Here is a 21,652-nt window from a genome sequence, read left to right as displayed (position 1 = left end):
TAAAGTGAGGCAACTGTAATAGCCTCCAGAGGAGTGCTACAGGGATCAATAAAGACAAAGAAACCAAAGCCCTTCTGAGGTCCTGGTAGTAGTGATGTGTGTCTGTGTGTGTGCGTGCCTGTATGCACATGGATGAAGAGAGCTGGTTTATGATGAAAAGGAATGCAAATGTTAAACGCATTGATCAGCACTCATCTCCGTTCAACCTCATGCCCTCTGCTACATCAATACATTGGAAACATAATTTGTATCAGCAGTTGTTTCTTTAATTAAGATCTCTCCCAAATCTTTCTCATTGATTCATGCCATTAACTTATTGACCAACTTGTTTATGCTGAGGTGGTACTTTTTGCTGGCATATCTCTAAGTTCACAATGCTGGTCACTACAGATGTCTTGGCAACTAAGCAGAAAACTGGAGCTCACTCAGCTTTGAAAATTCTTTAACAGCACACAGATGTTTTTCTGGAGTAAGGAAACAAACAAACAAACAAACAAAAACCCAGCACCACCAATAAAGTGCAAATACAAATCAATAGCTGTTCAACATCTCCGAACTTTGAAAACCTGAAGAAAAAAAATATTTTCTAGAATCTTGCTAGAAAACTGCCTAGTCTAAAGACAACATGCACAAAATATCATAACCATGGGATCATCTACAATCTTTATATGTTATTGGCTAATAACCAGGAACTAAATGACAGAGTATGTAATGAAATGTTAACTATTTTCAGGGCTTAAAAGTAATTTATATTTCATGTAATCAAATATTTGGTACAAAAGTGATAGTCAAGGCAGGGTGTAGTTAAAACTAGGTAAAAATTGAAAAAGGAAAGCTCCAAAAATATTTCACTGTAATTATGCATATTTCATTTGCTTTTCTGGTCCTTTTATGTTAGTTTGTCATAAATACACTATCAAAGAGGTTTAATGGTCAATATATTCATAGATACAACATTTCATAGGAATGACTGGAGTGTAAAATTTGTAGCAGAAATAAAATCAAATTATATAATGTTATCTTTTTAGTTAGTCAAAATAGTCAATTTTGCAGAAATTTCAATTAGTTGTGAATGGCTTACACAAGATTCATATATAAGGATTTATTCAATGAAGGCTCTCTATCTTGTATGGACTTGCTGATTTTTATAAATGCTGTGTTGGGACGTTCAAAAACTCAAGAGAAGAAAAAAGGAATAGAGCAACTATGAGCTGGTACCTCTAATGTTAATTAACATTTGATTGTCCATCTCTAGTCTGCACTGGTATGGCTTCACCTTGAGTACTGTGTGTAGCTTTTGGTGCCACAGTATAAGGAAGAAATAAAACTTTTAGAGAGTGTCCAAAGGAGGGCAACAAAGATAGTCTACAGGGGAAGACATATGAGAAGCACCTGAAGTCACTTGGATTGTTCAGCCTGAAGAAGAGGAGACTGAGGGCAGACCTTATCACAGTCTACAGCTTCCTAACGGGGGGGAGTGGAAAGGCAGGCACTAACCTATTTCCTCTGGTGACCCAAGGGAACAGCTTGAAGCCATGACAGGAGAGGTTCAGGCAGGATATCAGGAAAACGTTCTTTGCCAAGAGGATGGTTGGGCACTGGGACAGGCTCCCCAGGGAAGTGTTAACAGCACAGAGACTGACAGAGTTCAAGAAGCATTTGGACAATGCTCTCAGACACATGGTATGATATTTATTTATTTATTTATTTGTTTTGGAGTTGTCCTCTGGGGACCCAGAAGTAGGATTCAACGATCCCTGTGGGTCCTTCCAACTCAGATATTCTATGATTCTATGAATCACATGAATATTCATATAGCTGTATACATAAAATGGGGAAAACTATGCCCTGTATTTCTCAGAATTCTGACTTCCACTTAAAGTAAGTATTTACCTGGATACCCTTGTCCTGGCCATGGTAGACCAGTATCTACAACCATCTCTCTCCAGAAGCAGTGATACCCAAAACCAGTCTTCAGTCTTTGAGCCTCTAAAGCCTACCAGTTATAGGGTAGCTGGAAGATATGTGGGTTGTCTTCTGCAGCTTCTATGAAGATGGGAAGGCATGAGCCTCTTACTGTCCTTCTAACCTTATTTCTACCAACTGCATTTCATATCTGGGAGCTAACAAGCTATGTCACAGAACATCTGACAGCAAAACCAGGATTTAGACAGGATTCAATTTCAAAAATTTGAGTGGACCATAACATCCATGACATTTGGAATATTTAGTGTGGGACCAGTGTGATTTTTTTTTTTTTAACAGAAAAAATTGTGCTCTTAAGAACATAACCCAGGTGCACTAATAAAAAAGTGGACAGAGATACATTGTAAATGCTGTACTCTGTGAAGTAAGTTTAACCAAAACTGCTTTTATGTCTGTGGAGCCATAAGTTCAGATGTTATCAGTGGGAGGTTTTGTCATTTACTTGAAGATTATTTGACTTCCCCCAAAACCAAAATATTATAGGACTGTGAGATAAGAAAATCAGCTGAATGTTGTAATGTTGTGGCTAAAATGATCAGGAGTGAAACAGTGTTGTTTTTTTTGTTTTGTTTTTGTTTTTTTTTTTTTTTTTTCTTTGTCTAGGATTAGAGTTACATGTGATATAGCCTCTGCCATTTCTCCTACTTCAGATAAATCTTTTCAGATAAATTCTAGGATAGGTGAAATGAGCCATTGAGATGTTCCTGCCAGAACTTTAAGGTGAAGTTTTGACGAATTTTACTGCAGATTTCAATTTCCATTATTTTAATGAGTCTACAAACAAAAGAAGATTTGATCAAATGATGCTAATTTACATTTTCAAGGTTGTTTTCAGAATGGGTGAAATCCTGGCAAAGAACCTGCCAAAATTAATTTAGTTAATTGGTGGATTCTTCTTTTCATTCTGAAGTATGAGTCAGCATGGATCACAGTTTTCATTACACTGCTTTCTAACCCATTTAGCTAATTTGGTGTTTGAACTGCATGTAGAAAAACCCCTATGCTCTGTTACAAATTACAGCTAAGAATGGGAAAATGTTAGAAACTCCTTACTCAGAGTCTCACAGCATATAGCAAGAAAAAAAAAATAAAAAGAGGACTGAGAATCCTTCAAGACATTCAGAGATTAGTTCATTGTGTGTCTAATTTTAATATTTTGGGCATACAAAGAAATTTTATACTATTTGCAGGATTGCCTGGTCTTCAATCTTTGTAGTATAGTCCTCTCAAGAAGTGATATACTAATTCTGATGGACAAGAGAACTAAGCAATGTCTGTGAGGCTTGCTTGCTTAAGCTTACTTGATATGTTCTTGTTAATGTTTGCAGAGAAATAAGCTTATGCAGGAAAAACAAGAGTGAAAACTTTCATGAAGTGAGACTGATCACACAAAAAAAAAAAAAAAAGAGAGAGTTAAGGTAAAATGTGAGATTTTGACTGTAAGACATTCAAAGGCCTTTATTTTTGATTGTTATGTGGACAACACTTGATCTTGTTCCTTCTGTAGGAGACATTTTTTGTCTGAGTTAGGTATGGGGAGTTTTAGTTATGTATGCTCACAATTTTTTGTTGTTTTGCAGTCTCTCAAGATTATGACCAGTAGTCTGAACAGCTTAAAGAGTTAATACTTTTTTTCTTGCTAGTGTACATATTTTAACATGTTAAAAGCAACAGAAAACTGACAGATTAGCTTGTAAAATTAACAGATATCTATAGCAAACCTATTATGCAAACTTATGCAAACTTCTCAGAAATATCTCCTGATGGAAAGAAAAAATGAAAGGTTTTATTTACTTGTCAATCTTCAGACTAAAGAAACAAATGATCCAGACTGGCCTCTCTTAAATGTTCTAGATTTTATAAAACACAGTGATGTCATCTGAAGTTTTTGTTTATTCTGCATTACAGGAAAAATGACAGCTCAGTTTATCCTCACCTGATAAGTATTTCATTTAAATTTCACACTGGGTGCATAAGAAATTGTTTTAACATATTTTTTAATGTTCTGAAATCTCTTGTCAGCATATTTCCTGCACAAATTTGAGAAAATAACATGCAACACCACTTCTAACTTCCAGTATTCTTTTATAAAAACCTCTTTGCAGTCAGTATGTTGAATGCTAAAATATGGCTCTAACCTTGCTGTCCTCATGTTATTAAAAAGAAGAACAAATGTTTTGTGCAAAGGGTTAGCCAGGACTTCTTCCTTGGAGGGAAATATCTCTGAAGTTCATAAGGAATATGGATGGGCAGATGATAAAATGAAGATGTGGCCTAAATATTTTTCAGAAACATTTTCAACTATGTATCAGGAATATTTTCTTCATAATTTTCAGCTTTTTGTTACTTTCTATCATCCCTTCCTGAATTTCATACCATTTCTACGGCCTCTTTATTACATAATTATCTTTTTCTTTCTCTTTTCCTCTTTCCGTCTCCCTCCCTCTTCCTGCCTTTCATTCTGAATTTCTGTTCTCATTTACCTTTTTCCCTCTTTGCCTTCTAATTCTTCTCTCTTACTTTCATTCTCTCATTTTCTTTCTTTCCTCCCCCCACACCCTCCCCCCCCCATTTATTTCTTCTCCCTTTTTTTCTTTCTCTCTGTTTCTTTCTCACTTTCTGTTTCTTTCTGTCTAGCCTACTTTTTTATATTATTTTATTTGGCTCATCTTGTAGCTGCACGAACCTGCTTTTGCTGGTTTGATATATAAAAGGGAATAAAATAAAGAACCCAAGGTGGGTTTGCTTCTTTCCAGGGCTTCCTCCGTAACATTTTAAACAACCTGGAAAAAGGCATGCAGCTTTTGGGAAGCTCTGAGGACATTTTCAGCTGGGTATGTCCTGTCTTGCAGATCTCATAAAGCCAGATTTGAAGAGTTGAACTGGCTCAAAAATGGGAGCATTAGAAATTGAAGATATAAAGATATATTGATGATCTTTTAAAGATCATCATTTTAAGGTGTGTGGCACTTATTTTAGAGTGTTCCTGGCTAAAGAACGTCTCTAGAGTCAGTAGTTCTATACCCACCTTGTTAAACACACTTTTTGAGGAGTTTAAAAGGATAGCATGGAATAAGATGAAAAATTTGGCTTAGACAGGATATCCCATTCCCTGTAAATACACATTGAAAGGGCTAAGGAATTTTAACGGGGAAGCATCTTGAACCTAGATCTTATAATTTTCAGGGACTTGTGAAGGCTGGGGTGCTCGCCATAGATCTGTCAGGGCAGGGCCCAACAGCTAGGGCCCATTTCATTGTCCCAGCCAGCAGCAGGGTAGCACTGGGGCAGCCACGTCTCCAGGCATCTGACACCTCCAAAATTTGCCTGTTCTCACAAAGGAGAAGTCCATCCCAAAATAATTTTCAGCGAACCTAGGGTAGTAGTTCTGAGATACTTTTTATTCATCTGAAAATTTTCCACTAAATGTTATTTAACTGAAACTGGACTGTTCAGTTTGAATTATAAATTGAAAACCTGGAAAAAATACACTCTGTATACCATTTAGAAAATAAAAGAACTTTCTTTTCAGATAATACTGAATCTGGCTGTCTTTTTCCTAGTAATCAAAAAAATAGAAATATTCTATCATATTAGTAAAACTTATTCCAACTTCACTGTTGGAATGAAGAATGGAATTATTTGGGACTGTGAGGCACTTATTTTGAGAGTAAAACACTGTAATGTAAACAAAATTGCAGAAAAAAAATACACTTTTTTTTTTTTCTCTATTCTTAGCAAAGATACACATAATTTCAAACTTATAGATACCTAGGTGATTTTATGAACTTGATACTGCCTTTGTAAATTTAGTCAAATGTTGGGAGCACGTCATTAGTTTTCTTATTATGTAGCAGATGTTAACATAAGAAGTAGCTTCAGAGTATTATAATTGTGATCCTTTAAACTGAATATAGGATAAAAATGGCAGTTATATATATATATATAATAAAAGCATATGCTAAATTATTGAACATTGAGGCGTGTTATGACTATTCAATTGGGATTTTCTTGCAGGAAGAAAATTTTGTTTTGTCAACATCAATATCATACTTTTTATGTAGTGACAGTTATCTCAGAGAAGAGGGACATCTATATTTTTGAGTCAATGGACTTTATGAAGATACAATTCCTTTTCAAATTCCTTATTGACTTTCCTATAAGTTTTGTATTTAATTGGGAACTGGGAACAGCTGTGAGTATTAATTTTATGTTTTAAATTTAATTAAATTTTATATTAATTAATTAATTAATTAATAATTTTATATTTTAAGTTTTACTTGACACTGCCCCCGAAGAACTGTAACTGGCAGAAAAGCTGGCATTCGTCTTAGCTGACTTAGATGTTCACAGCATAGACCTTGACTCTCAGTTGCCTAGACTTACTTTAAATAAGTTCTTTGCAGTTGTACTTTATAAACTGTAAAGAGAATTTAAACTGTTACTTTTTGTGTCTACATTAATCTTTGTGAGAATATATAAAATGTTGTGGGTGCTGGAAGTTAAGTGGAATTGCAAGGAGGCATCAGGAAAAAAATAATAAAAAGAAATCCTTTCAGGATTATTAAATATATGGACACAACTTTTGGTTCAGGAAATATCTAAAATGGAAGCTTTTTGAAAATCGAGAAAGTACTTGTCAACATATCTCTATAAACTTTGTTTTCATACACCTTCCTAGTCATCCACTTTTTGCCTTTTGCAGGGATAGGTTGGTGAACTATTTGCATCCTTGCTTTCACTCTGTGCCCCAGTCTCATGTTATGATTTTGCCACAGTGATAGACAGAAGTGTGATTTTTTTTGGTGTAAAGTTATCTTTCTGTATGCTACAAGAATTTCCTATATGAAAACAGCTATCAAAAACAAAAATAGGAATAATTAAAAAAAAAAAAGTTCAATGGATGCTCACAGAAGAATGCATGGATGTATTTAGAAGGCATCCGATCAGCTTACAGGTTGTTTTATTCTGTCTGTAGATACACAGTAGATACACAGAAACTTTACCTTATGAAGTCCTAGAGACTGAAGAAGACTCATCAGCTGACAAATGCTTCTGAGAAAGTTTTTGGTGAGGTAGGGCATTTGAAAGCACTTTATCAGCTGCTGGCAGGGAGCCAGGACCCAGGCTACTATGGCAGAAGCTGAAAAAGAATATGTTCTCATCCATTGTTTAAAGGCTGGTTTCCTCTAAAAAGTTTTTCTCTTCACCTCATAAAATATATCTTCATCTAATAATAAATAGATGTATAGATAGATAGATAGATAGATAGACAGATAGATATAGATAAAAAGAGTGTTACAAAGTCATTCATTCACTGTCATTACTCCCAGGAAATCACAGCTGATCCTCCTGAAGAAAACTCTGATATTTCTGGTCTCAAGTCCAGGGCACAATCTGGACAGGGAAGAATTTTGTGCTTCCATCCTGAGAAAGACAGAACAACTAAAGGCTGGTCCAAGAAGGACTGCGTTCAGAGAGGCCTGAGAAATCCAATGTGAAATTAGCTGAGTGACTGTGAGTGACTGTGATATACAGCAAGTGTTTCACAGCTATGTAGCTATTCCCTTACACTGGAACATAAGATGTTTCTCACTTCTACTGTTAGAGAAATTGTTGCTATCAATCATTTAATTTCCTTTATTTGAAGCAATTAAATATTATGCATTAATTCAAGATAAATTGAACCTCAGAGAGCTTGATTTAGTAGCTCTACGGGCAGGGTATTCTTATTATCAGATGTACGAAGTGTTGCTACAAGTCCAAATAGTTCTATGGCCTGTAACTAATTCCAGATGGCTCCATAAATAGAGACAAGATCAGCATGTTAGAATAATAACATTTTTTATTCTCAGAGTGCTGAAAATACTTTCTGAATTTTAGGTTATAAAATTATTTTTATATATTTCTGATAGCTTGAATTGGGCTTGAGTTCGGTATATTTCCATTTGGAAAAATGGTTGTGAATAAATTCTATGACTGCTTTTTAAAAGATTATATGTCTGTTTAGTCTTTTTGTTTGTTTGTTTGTTTGTTTTGTTTTGGTTTAATTATTATTATTATTATTTTTTTTTTTTAATGCGATATTTAATGCGGTATTGTTTTCCAGAATAGATATACTGTGAAAATATCAAATGTGAAAATATTAGGCTTGTGTACTTTGGATGAGCAATTGGAAAGGGCTAAATATGGTTTCATCTTTTTGTTCTTCATGAAAATAAATTCATTCTTTTGATTAAAGACAGTTCCATATAATCCATATGTGCGTTACTCTAGTGTATTAGAATACAATTATCCTGTACATGTATTTCCTTGTAATATGTACACGTATGTTTTGGTCAGGGTGATATATGCCAAAGTCAAAGTTACCTGAATTTATCTAATCCTGGTTGAATGAAGATGGGTAGAATAATTATAAAGGCATTGTTTTAAAGTTTAATACCATATATTCTTTCTACAATTCATTTTTTTGACTTTCTTAATGGTCTTTAAATTAAAATATGGGGATGTGTGGTGCTTAGAGGCCTTTAGAGTATTGGATTGTGCTGTGATGCCCCTTCTGCCTCAGACGTTAAAGGTCTCTGTTATATTTCTTGTGTCCTTTGGGGCAACTGTGCATTCTTTTTTGTGTCCACCCCAGCAGTAAAAAGAATGATGAAAAAATCAAACATTTCCGTATATTAATGCAGACAGTGAACACAACTGTGTGTTAAGTAATTGATCAAATTGTGTTTTCAGTATAGAATTAGGCCTGTAGAAACTTAGATTTATTTAAAAATTAATAAGTTAAAAAGAAAGGCCGAAATAGGTTTCTCCTTTTGTCCTTCTCCAAATTGTTGATTACTGTTCTTAAAATCCAAGTTCTTGTTTTTTTGCTCTTCTAATTTAATGAGGGCAATGGCAAGCAAACAAGGAAGACAATGTCTGAGGAAAATGAGAAAACAAATAAACAAAAATCCTAACAGCTATGTAAATATAGCTCTCAGGATTTTTTCATTCAGACTTGAAAACCTGTAAATGTAGGTCTTTGGGCTTTGCTGTAAGGAACACTTTCAGTTTTCAAATTGGCTGTGGAAGAAGTATAAAAATGAATGCATCACATATCTAGGAATAAAGTTACCTACCATCCTTCCATAAGGTTTCCACATGAGTTTCAGAAAAGAGACAAATTAAAAATTTTACTACTCTTGTTGTCTGTCTTCCCCTCTCTCTCCTCCTTCCTTCTCCCCCCCCCCCCCCCCCCCAAGAAATATAAATAAAAATCCTTCAGAATTTATGCTGACACCATCAGTTGACTGAAGAATATACCAAAATAAGCCAAGGATCTAAGCTTTTTCTCAACCCATCTTGCAATGTCAGATCACATACAGATCACTTGATCTCAAAACAAAACAAAGAAAAAACAAAAACAGTTTGCATTAAAAAATATATATTAGCTGTCACTGAAAAGCATAAAGTTTGAAGTGTCTTTCCAGAATAGCACTCATCCACTCAAAAGAACTGCAGCTCTGATATTTAACATTATGTGTTCAGTTTTGTGCATTATGAATTTGTCTTTGCAGAATTCAGGACTTGTCTACATAATTTATATATTTTTTTATTTTCTTTAGAACTTTTCACTTTGACATCTTGTTCTGTGTAAGTTTTTGTACCTTTTTTTCTGAATACTACATCCTCTCGCATATTTCCTTAAACTCTCCTTTGTATGTTTTATTTCCTATGTTACAGTTTCTGTACTACAATATTCTAGTTAGTGTTCTTTCTAACTTGACTTGATATCAAGAGTGGAAAAGTGTCCTCTATTTGCTATTTGTCATGAACACAGGAAATGTTTATTTTAAGCAGTATAATATTCCAAGTCTTTTTATAAACTGGTAACTGCCACACATCATCAGATTAATTTTTTTACCTAATGTTGTGGGATTTGTACCCACTATCTTTAGGGATGGATCTGTCCTTTCATGACTGGTCTTTTCTCACTGCTTGACAGACCATACAACTATGGGAAGTATGTGGTCTGCATTAAGGATCAGGTAAGTAGCAGCGGACACATTCTAACAGATCTCTGTACAGTGCCATTGCAGATGCCTTGTAAAATGGAGAAAATCTCACTAAATAGTGAAGGAACGCTGCTTTTCAGTCTTTTTTTTTTTTTTTTTTGGTATTTTTGATGGATTCTCTTACTCAAAATCCATCAACTCATCTGATACCACTGGAACCTGTGAAGTGTTAACTCTTAACCTCATCCTTTTGGAAGATGACTTAAAATGGGTAAAAGGATGTGTATTATGTGGAGAAGGGGGATATATATTAAAAAAAATAAATAAATAATGCTGTGATAGGGATAAAGGGTGGGGGGGCTGATGGTTTAAATCTCCGTGGGCCTTGGAATCGAGCCTGTTTCTGTCAGATTGTGGCCCTGCTAACAAATCCAATAGCAGCTAATCTGATCATCTGCTCTCTAGTTTTCATGCTGTGTTTTCTTCAGAGTTCCTTCTCCTAGTTCCAGTCTGTGACAGTGTGATAAGACACAAGAAATTTAGTCATCATTGCTGCTGTAAAGGAGCTCAGAGAAGGGATTATGATATTCCATAACCCTTACATTAGACACGGACAGGGGCAGCCACTGCTGTGATTACAGGCCTGAACACTGCTATTATTTTTCCCACCTCCCTCCCACTCTTCACTTATTTATTTATTTAGTTAGTTAGTTGTTTTTTTTAGTGTTTTGTTGTTGTTGTTGTTGCTTTTTTTTTTTTTCAGAGACAGTGTTAAAAGACAAGCTTAGAAATATTCACCATCACAATCACCATCCCAAATCTTGTGCAGAACTCAGAAGTTGTGCAGCTCAAAAAGTAGTCACATTTCTAAACAACATGGCCAAGATGACTGTCATGCAAGTTATCGAAAACACTCACCTGCTAGTCAGTCATTATTAGGAAATTCAAACAGTGTAAGCTGAACAAATCAACATGGAATACAGAGAGGATGCCACAGGGAGCATTGATTTGGGAAAAAGTATAGTTTACTGCTGAGGCAACTTAGAGATTATGCTGTCCTGTTTTCTTCACATTGCAATAGCTACGAGGAGTATATTATTTGCAGTACCTTTTGCTTCTGGTTATCAAGAAAGTTTCCAGTGTTGTTGCTGAGCCCATAGTTATACTTGTGTTAACTGGCATCCCAGCAACAAGTCTTTTTATGTCATCTGTGACTCCAATCCTCAAAAGAAAGTTATACCTGAAAAAAGTAGTTTTTTTTAGTAGCAAAGTCACACAAAAATTAAAAAAAAATTAAAAATAGGTGTCAATGGAAGTCAGATTGCTTGCTCTCAAAGTAATAAAATGGTCTGGAAATACTCTGTTCTGTTATTTGTTTGCTTATAAAGCAAGAAGCAAGAGAGTTTTTAAATTGGTTTGAGCTGTTGGTTAAAGACTGCTTCTTGTATTTCAAACAAAGTACCCATCACTGGAATAGTTATTTGCTTTGCAGCATTACTATAAGGAAAGGGACTATATAGAAATGTAACCCATATGCTTCTGCCCAATGAAAGGGTTGCATATGAAGCAAAGGGCAGAAACAGTGCAGGATGTTCAGCTGGGATGTTCTATGTCTCCACGCGCATGTGATATGCAGTGCTGCACAGCTCAGTGAGGAGGGCTGGGCAGGTCCAGAAACAGAGGTATATCTGTTACTTGATAGGCTCAGTAGCTGCTTCTGAAGCTGTATCTGAAGATTTTATTGCAGATGAACTTTCTGACAGGACTTACACAGTCACCACCAAACTCTGAGACAGGGATTAGATTACAGGAATGAAAGATCTTTAGTCTCTGTGGCTACATGCAGGACCAAAAGAGGTGCCTGTTGTGTGCACTGGACCCCCATTGCCTAATATATGATTCAGGTCACATGCTAGGCATTTGCCTGCAAGTGAAGACCAGTTGAGCAAAGTTGGGAGCACTGATCACAGTGGAGACTGCTGGATGGATGACTCAGGAGAATGACTTTTGGCTCATACAGAAAGGATTTCTAGTCTGGTGATCATCCCCTTGTACTCTGCTCTGGTGAGGCCACACCTTGAGTACTGCATTCAGTTTTGGGCCCTTCACTACAGGAAGGACATTGAAGCCCTCTAATGTGTCCAGAGAAGGGCTACAAAGCTGGTGAAGGACCTGGAACATAAGTCCTATGAGAAGCACCTGACGGAATTGGGGTTGTTATTGCTGTTGTTGTCTTACTGCTCTCTACGACTACCTGAAAGGAGGTTGTGGGGAACTGAGGGTCAGCCTCTTCTCACAGGTAACCAGCAATAGGACTAGAGGGTGTCGCGTCAAGTTTCACCAGGGGAGGTTTAGGTTGGAAATGAGGAGTCCTCAGAAAAGTGTAGTCATGTATTGGAATGGGTTGCCCAGGGAGGTGATGGAGTCTCTGTTGCTGGAGGTGTTCAAGGAAAGGTTGGACATGGTAGTTTGGGACATGGCTTAGAGGGTGACATTGGTAGTAGGGTGATGGTCAGACCAGATGATCCTGGAGGTCTTTTCCAACCTTATTGATTCTATAATATATTTATCTATGATAAAGCAATAGTGATCTACCTTACATGGAGCTTGAGACTTAGCTCTGAAATAAGATCAGAGGATAGTATGTTTAATTGTAATGCACTTAAAAGTTAACAATGTAAATATTATTTTAATACTTTATATTTAAATATATGCTAATACTTATATTTGAATATATGTAATCACAATGAACAGAGGAACTTTGAGGGACATAATATCATCAGAAATTCCTACCAAAAAGTTGTGTTTAAAATTTAAACAAAGTATTCCAAATATGGTTTACTATATTTGATGCTATATATAATAGTTTATGAGTGCATTAATTTTCTTTTGAATTGGAAGACTTACATGTTACTATCTCTTTGAATTTTGATTGGAAACTATTAATTATGGTTTATCAAAGTTCTTCATACAGTTACTCTAAGGTTTAACCCAACAGTGTTTTCTGGAAACACCTAATACTTTCTTTAAGAAAAATGTCTGTGTATCCTTTCAGAGTTTTTCTGTTGTTGTTGTTGTTTTGTTTGTTTGTTTTTCTGAGACACAGACAGAACAAAGGCAATTCAGAGGTATATATAATGCCTTAGCAGTCACTTCCCAACTGACAAATGCAGGTGGATTTCATTTCATTTTTACAAGGAATATTGAAAAGATTAAATATTATCACAGAATAAAAATTCCCTGGTAAAAGTAAGCTGTGAAAGACTATGCAACCTTTTCTAAACAACAGGAAAAAACAACCAACCAACCAACCAAAGAAACCTAACAGACAGCTAAGACTGATAGCAAGATTTCCTATTAATTCATATTATATATTGGGAGATTTAGCATGCCTTGTGGGTAGAAATGACAAAATTAACAATGATATTTTTTGCTAAGTAGGTGTGCAGTCATCCATCAAAAAACAAACAAACAAACAAACAAAAGTAAAAACAAACAACGCCCCCTCCCCCCCCAAAGCCCAGCACATTCCTCTTGTGCCTTTTTGAACTTCTGTGTTGAAGGTGATTACCATCAGTCTTAGACATTTTAATTTGATTAAAATCTTTTTTCTGTTTCTGAAGCGTGTATTCCTGCATTGGCCCTGCCACCTCAGATACTGCTGATTTTAATAATCAAAGTGATCCAACACAAGGAAGAATGATAACTGACACTTTTATATATAAATATATTGTGCTTTCCTCCGCTCATGCAAAATTTTATTCCAGAAAATTATATCCAGAAAAGACTTTGAAAGACACCCTATTTGGCCTTAAGCTAATCAAATTGGGAACTCAGCTTGTCAGAGGTCAAGGTTGTAGATGACTTCCTGTTTCCTTTAAAACTAAAAGAAACATGAAAACATCCCAAACTTTTGAGCCATCACCGTGGGGATTTCAGAAGATGATTGAGGCTGGAACAAAGCATACCCTTTTGCTTCTGGGTATCAGGAAGGACTTTAATGGTATCATGACATTGATCACTGAATTCAAGGTCACAGTCATGTCATTGTTAATGAATTCCTAGTGTGATGGCCCAAAATATTAGTATACAGCAGATAGAAAGCAGTGAATATTACAAATGTTTTTAGACATTATTTATAACAACCCATGATAAAGATTTATGTTGTCCACTCATAGTAAGTTTAGACACTTAATTGTGTCTTTCATGTTGGGTGAATTAACATGAAAAAAACAACATGTTCAAATTCTGCTCAGATTTTGTGTACCCTGTATCAAGGAAATTGAATAAATTTATTGAAACCCATCTTATAATTTTCTGAAGTTATTTAATCCTGACTAAGTAAAATATTGATAACACAGTAATCTGCAATGATTTTCTGTCTTTGCTGATTTTCTCAGAATGTAGTCAGTTCACATTTCTTTGTGATTTGCACATATTCAAAGTCAGATTAAATTAGGGCAGAGCTGTCTCAGTAAAGCCCACAGTGACAGAGATGTCCCTAGCTGCAGGAATTCGCAGTTATGACTGCCTCTTCTCTCTGTCCACTATAAATATTTCAGTAGGTCACAGAAGAAGACAGATACACAATTCATAATTATAATGTACTGGGACTGGCTTGCTTTTCATTGGGTTAAAATAAACCAATAGTTTTTAAAATTCATTGTTATGAAGTATGCATTACATGTATTATACCCATTTAAAGAACATAGTTTTCTCAAGACTTTATATAAAGGATTTTTATTTTATTTTATTTTATTTTTAGTTTAGTTATTTAGTTTATTTTAATAGTTTATTGCCATAAATGAGTTAGAATTATAAATCAGAAACACAGAAAAAGTAATGAGGTTTGCAATCACTCTTAGAACCTGTTAGAATCTGTCTCTTCCACTGTTAAAAGCAAACCTTTCCTACATATTACAAAGAGGTACACTTCAAGATCTAAGTTTCAAGTTGTTGACTTATTGGTAATTTAAGCAATGTTCTGTATATAAATGGAAGAGCGATTGGCTCTGACATAAGACTGAATTCTGGGTTTTGGAACTATGGCAAGCAGAGACCAAGCCAAGGTTCTAGTAGACATTTCCCTGTGCTTCTGCAGATTACTGTAAACATTCAGCAATTCTGACATTGGTGCCTGTGTGGTACCAATAAAAGTTAACAATCTAAAATGGCTAAAGAGAAACAGAAAAGTTAGACCTATCTGAAAATAAACTCTAGAGAAGTCGTCTCCACTGCTTTCTATCAGATACAGTCTGAGTGGTGATGTTTTCCCTGAAACAGCAGTCAGGTCAATGTTAACCCAAAGCATGTCATGACATTTTAGTTTCTACCTAAAAATCCACTGACCAAAAATTAAAGATAACATAATAGTTAAAATGTTTCCAATGTGAAAAGTAACACTTAAATACAATTATTCTATCTAATTCAGACCTTTGAGAAATTCCCTGCTATTTACCAGCAGACTCTGGCTCAAACTTGTCAAAAAGCTTTTGTTTCCACAATCAGCTCCTGCCAGATTGCTAGAGTGTCCCATCAGAGCTCTGGAGCTTCCTAAACTTGTAAAAACCTTGGAATAATGAGACAGAAGCAGAGCAGTTATGTTTGCACTTTTTGTGAATAAAATTCCTGGTCTTCTCATGCAATTATTGAAGTTTTAACATGATACAAAAAATTAAGAGAAAAGGAAATGAAAAAGTGGATATACTAAGATATCCAGGTAGGTATTTAATTAATTGATGTGGATGCTAAGGAATGAATACAGGAACATTCCTTAATAACTGACAGATAATTTATTGTCAAATGCTCAGTTGAGCAAGCAGCACTAAGAAATCAAGGTAGGAAACTGGATGAAGTTTTTTATTTTTAGACTAGGTTAAGACATGAAAAAAATACATCCACCCATTAATACTTTCCTGAATATGATGCTTCTAGCTGGAGTATCGTTTTGTCTGTATTTTCCTCTTCATATTTTAAACAGACTTAAATAAAATTGACATCAGGCTTGTTCATAAAAGATATATTTGTAAATCATCATTTTCAGCTTTTTTTTTCAGCTTTTTTTTTTGCTGTTTTGTAAAATAATTTAAGAACCACTTGTAGAAATAGCTAAATAATAAGAAGCAAATTAGGTCATAACTAGATGTCTATAGGAAATAAGCATAAGTAATGAGACAAACTTGGCTGTGTTCAGGTTTAGAAGAATCTTTGCCCACCTTGAATCTATACTGTGTACTAAGGAAATGTATGGTAACTATTATTCTTATTGTCATAAGGTTGCATTAGTTAAGGAATTTGTGTGCACCAATACTGTATAATCTAATTTATTTATATTTATTTATTAATATTTTAATTTATATTTATTAATATTTTTACGTGCACTGCTCTTAAGTGATTAATGTAAGTGATTAATGTGATTAATGTAATAGATGGCAGATAGTACATAACAAATCTTGACAAACAGGAAATCATATCTGAACAGAATGTTTGACTGCTGTCCTATGCCAAAAGGTTGTCCTGTCCCTGAATTGCAAGGGTTCTTGGAGCAGCATCTTCAGCTGGATTGGGAGAGGCTCTGCAAACTGTTACCATTTTGCTCTACTGGCAATCTTGCTACACAGCCACCCCTGTCTTACCTACATACAACACTGCATTTAAGTGTCTTAACTACGTGGAGATAACTGTTCTTTCCTGCAGCAACAAGTTCTATTGGTCATCTACAGATGTCTTATCAATGCAAAATTTGACCATTTTTGCAGCAGCAAGAATGGAGGACAGCCTCCAGACATTCCGCCAGGTATGTTAATCAATGCATTTAAACATACTAATCATATATGACATAGCAGGAGCTGCCTCGGGAAATTTCTAGAACTGACCAAAAGTTGCCACCTGGAGCTTTTCTGTAACAGCTGGTTTCTTAATTGCAAATGTTCAGCCTAGTTTCAAGTTGGTCCTCTCCCTGTCCCTAACCAATCCATTACCTTATCTATATATGTGACCGAAATCTCTATTCGGATTACTGAATTAATGATTCAGGTGAACTGGGTGTACATACAGACACAGCCAGGTTACACAGCTACACCAAAATTGTCACTAAAGAATTAACTTGATTTTCACACTTACATCTCTCATAATCCCGTAGCCCATGACAAACTAAGATTGATTCTGGTTGGACTGGACTGTTTGAGAATATATTCCTTCCCTGAGTTCTTATCTATGTTTCATGGAATTTCTCTCCTTAAAGACACCCACACACAACACAAACAAAAAGTAAGCAACCAAGCAAGCAAACAAACAAACAATACCTTGAGTGGTGGCCAAGCTCAGAGAAAAGAGAAATATCTGTTGCCCCAAAACAATATGGTAATAGTTTGACATAGATAGCACCTACAAAAAGTATCAGCATATTCCTAGCAAGGAGCAAGACAATGGAGCAGAGCTGAGGCATGCTTCAAAAAGCACATAGGAACCAGCTTTAAATCTGAAAATAGTTCTACTTAAAGCTAACCTGGAAAAGTAAGATTTATAAACAAAAGGGAAAAGCAAGTGTTACAAGCTGTTTCTTGCACAGATAGAAAGAAGGGATATGGAAAGTAAAGTCTTTGAACTAATCATCCTTACTCAGCTGCATTGAAGGTATATTTGTAAAAATAATAATAATAAAAAATAATAAAATAAAAGATGGAGCTGTTTCTGCAGTTTCTAAGCCAATAGGCCAATGTTACTGTAATCAATTTCCAACAACACTCTGTTCCCATTTCTGACTAATCAGCACATGCTGATTAGTCCACATTAGTTTCCCTAATGCCTAAATTAAGAAGCAGTGGATCTGAGTTTTCAGCCTACGGAGTTTAGCATTTTTATTGTGAAGAATCACACCTGCAGGAGTGAATTGAATGCATTGGGTTTGGAAGACTGAATTTAGTTCTTGATTCAGCAACTGACCAAATTTTATTATTTTAGAAACATTGCGTAACTCCTAAGAATAATTTTCCTAATCATCATAATAATTTTCTATCATAAAGACTTGCACCAGAAGCTTTTTATGAACTATTGATTTTGCTATAAAATAGTTGCATCAAGAGATCACAAGTGCTATAGAATTTCAAGTTAGTATGTTTGTATGCCCTGGGCTGTATGATATTATTTCTAAGGTACCTATGTATGGCTCAAAATTATGTTTGAATAAATGAAGTGGAAACAATAACCTAGAGATTTTTCACTATTGCAATTACAAAAAATTTGTATTTAATGCAAATTTAGTTAACTTTTCTATAGCCATATATGATATAATCATTGAGCATTAAGAAAATCTAGTATCAGAAAGCAAGTGAAAAACGCTTTTTTTGTTCTTTGTTTTCACTGATCATAGTTGATCTGGAGACAAAATATCAAAAGAGCTTCAAAAGGACAGTGAGATTATTAATAAGCTATTATCTGCTTTCTGGTGGAATAGCATTTTCACAATTTCTCTCCAGCCACAGATTGGGCAAAGACTGGGGTTCTAAATCTATAATATGTAATTATTTGACATATACCACAGGAAAGTATGACTTCCTTATACCAATTGCACAATTTTTACTGTGTGTTTTTTGCTATTAGTACAGGTAACTAGGATCCACTTTTTATCTAAGTTTCCATATATTACCATAATAGCAGCTTTATGCCTGGTAGTTACTTGCTTTGTTTTTCATTCTGATTTTATAACAGCATGCCTAAAGCCCATCAATATTCAAGTTAGCACTTTAAAATGAAACTATAAATTTCAATTTGGAGAAAATAAGCCCTTATTCAGGCTCATAAGTTTTAAATAACACATTACCATTGGCTACATTAAGTTTGCATTTCTAATGTTATTTTATGCATTTGACAATAGATGTTCCACTCTGCTCAGGAATGGAGAGCAAATGCATGTGAAATGTAAGTCTGCTTAAAATGTAGGAATTTATTAGAGCTGTCAGTCAGCAGTGACATGAGACTTAAATTATTTCTGAAGATATTTGAGTTGATTTTTGCACTTTTCATTGTTTTTATCCTCTGAAGTTTGAGTATAAATAACTCTTTTGAAAGGTTTTCTTCCTAGATTGGTTAGTGCTTCCTAGAAAAGAAAAATAAAATGAATCCAAAAATAGAGTACCAAGTGCACAAATCTCTTAAGGAAATAACTATGTAGTATTTTAAGAAATGTTTATTTTTTTTTTTCTATCAGTCCCAGAAGAGCCAGATTGGTTTATTTTTATTTTTTGTTGTTGTTTAATTTATTTTCTTTGAGAACAATCATGACTAATATATTTTACATTTGAACTATAAGGAAGTTGTGTGAAGGCATTGCTTTATCTAGCAGGAGTGATTCTTATTCCTCTTTACATCTTTTCTTGTTTATTGCATGGATGGACTATTAGAATTGATCTTTAGGAAAACAATTCCTTTTCACTTGACTTATTTTTTTTATGATCTTCTGGTGCTACTGCCTGCATTTCTTAAGTCTGTGATATTCTATAGAAATTAGAATGAAAAACAATTACCTTCCATGTGAAATATTATATGTGTGGGCCAGTGCAATCATCTTACTTTCCATCATTCTGGTTGTTAAATTAAGAGCTTTTGCATGTCTAGAGTATCAAACATAAAGAATGAAATCACTTTGCACAGTCTCCTAGAGCTGAGGAGCTATCTGCTTAGCTCCCATGTACTATGTCAAAAAATGAGTGTTTTTGCTAATTACTTAAAACAGTTTATTCTTGACTCGGGTATTAGAATATAACTAAACAGTTAATAAAGAGGTGTAGTGACATTTTTTGGACTTCTGTATTCATATAAATATGATCATGCTAAGGAAGAAGAAATTTCCACAGCAAGAAATTGTTTGTACTTTATTACTGTGTGATGACAAGAAATTCCTATGGTAACTTGGACTGCTGAGATGGTCAAATGAGATGGTCACATACAAAGGTCAAAATTCCGTCATGGCATAAAAAGATGAAACTTCACAATGTAAATTTAGCTTGCATGTAACTGAATAAAGAAAATAAGTGTATTTTCTTTATTCAAATGAATAATTCTCACACAGTAAGTTACACTTATTTTGTCATGCTTTTCTCCATTATAGGCATAGCTCTGTTTCCAAAGAGGGTATAATGACATGCCATCTTTGCTGAATGACTAGATATCCTTAAGGTCTCACTGTTGATTTTCAAGATACTTTGTCCTTGCCCAGGAGATTCAGGCTCTTATTTTTTTTTGTCTGGATGCATTGATCCAGAGTTCCTGTGGAAAACATGCAGTCAATATGGTGGGATATTTGCTGCAGCATCAGGACGTCTGGGCTGCAACCTCTGCCCCTGTACAGAATGAAGTAGTATTTAATTTCCCAGTCACACCTTGTATTCCCAGCACAGCTTCTTCTGAAGCCCTAGCTCCTTGATATTACACTATAGTTGCTTGCCTCTCTATCTGAGTATCTGGGTAGTGACCTATCAGAGAAAGGGACTGGCTCTCCAGTCAGTACGGACAAAATGTACTCTGGACTTTTGGCTTTATGAAACTGAGCTTAAACTTCAACAAAACTACAAGACACTATGAAGGTATTAGACTGGCTGAATCAAGGTCTTCAGAGGAGCTCTCTCTTTCATACTGCTGATTTTTTTTTTATAGAAAGGAACGATCCATCCATTCATGGAAATAAAAGGAAGGTCACAAGGATTAAGGTGCACAAAAGAGAGGAGTTTAATAACAGAAACCATTTAAATACTGAGGTGGTCATATCAGCTGTGCAGTCTAAACAATATACATGGTCAGTGCCTTGAATGCCTGAGAATTCATGGTCAAACTGTCAATCTATTCCCAATATTTAAAATTTAGAATTAAACTGCAGATTGCAGGTGAAATCTGGAATGAGTAGCAACAGTTGAAATAGACAGGCCCAAGGTAATGTATTGTATGACCCAAATACCTACCTACAAGGAATGCAAATGTTTTAACAGACTCTGATGAAACTATGGCAAAGCTGACCAGCTTAAAGCTTCATCTTCAGCCTGCCCTTTTTGAATCATTCCAACAACCTCTCAGCCAAACCATTAAATAGAAAATGACATTACCCAGATATTGTATTGCAAACCCATTGTGTCTGCAAAAATCTGCCTGGTTGTAAATCAAAACCCTTTGTCAAGCAGTAGAAAAAAGGGTAACTTGCTTTAAGTGATGGAAAAACAGTGTACAGAGGAATTTGATAATGTCAGTAGTAGAGGTCATACCCATTAGGATAATTTCAGCCCATTTGAATAAACAATGCCACTGCTCCAAGTAAAATACAAAAATATATGCTCCAAAGCAAGTCATCTCACACGAATACTTGAGTCTTTGTAATTTAATGGAAGAAAAAAAAAAAAAAAAAAAAAAGGCAAGAAATCAAACTAGAAGCAATTATGTGAGATGACTATTTGAAATATTGCATACTGGAGTGTGTACAGGTATCTTTTTCTCTGTGTCTTACAATGTTCAGCAATACTGTCTCTTGTAATACTGGCACAATTATAACTTAGTAGCCTGCACAGTAGCCATTGCTCTGGAATTTTCTGCTGTAGTTTTCAAGGGCAACCAGTTGATACAAAAGATATGTATCATTTGGAGAACAAAGGTGTATTGATGTAGCAGCAGTTCAGCTCCTG

The sequence above is a fragment of the Anas acuta genome, chromosome 2, assembly GCF_963932015.1.
Source record: "Anas acuta chromosome 2, bAnaAcu1.1, whole genome shotgun sequence".
NCBI lineage: Eukaryota > Metazoa > Chordata > Aves > Anseriformes > Anatidae > Anas > Anas acuta.
This window is presented reverse-complemented; position numbering follows the sequence as displayed.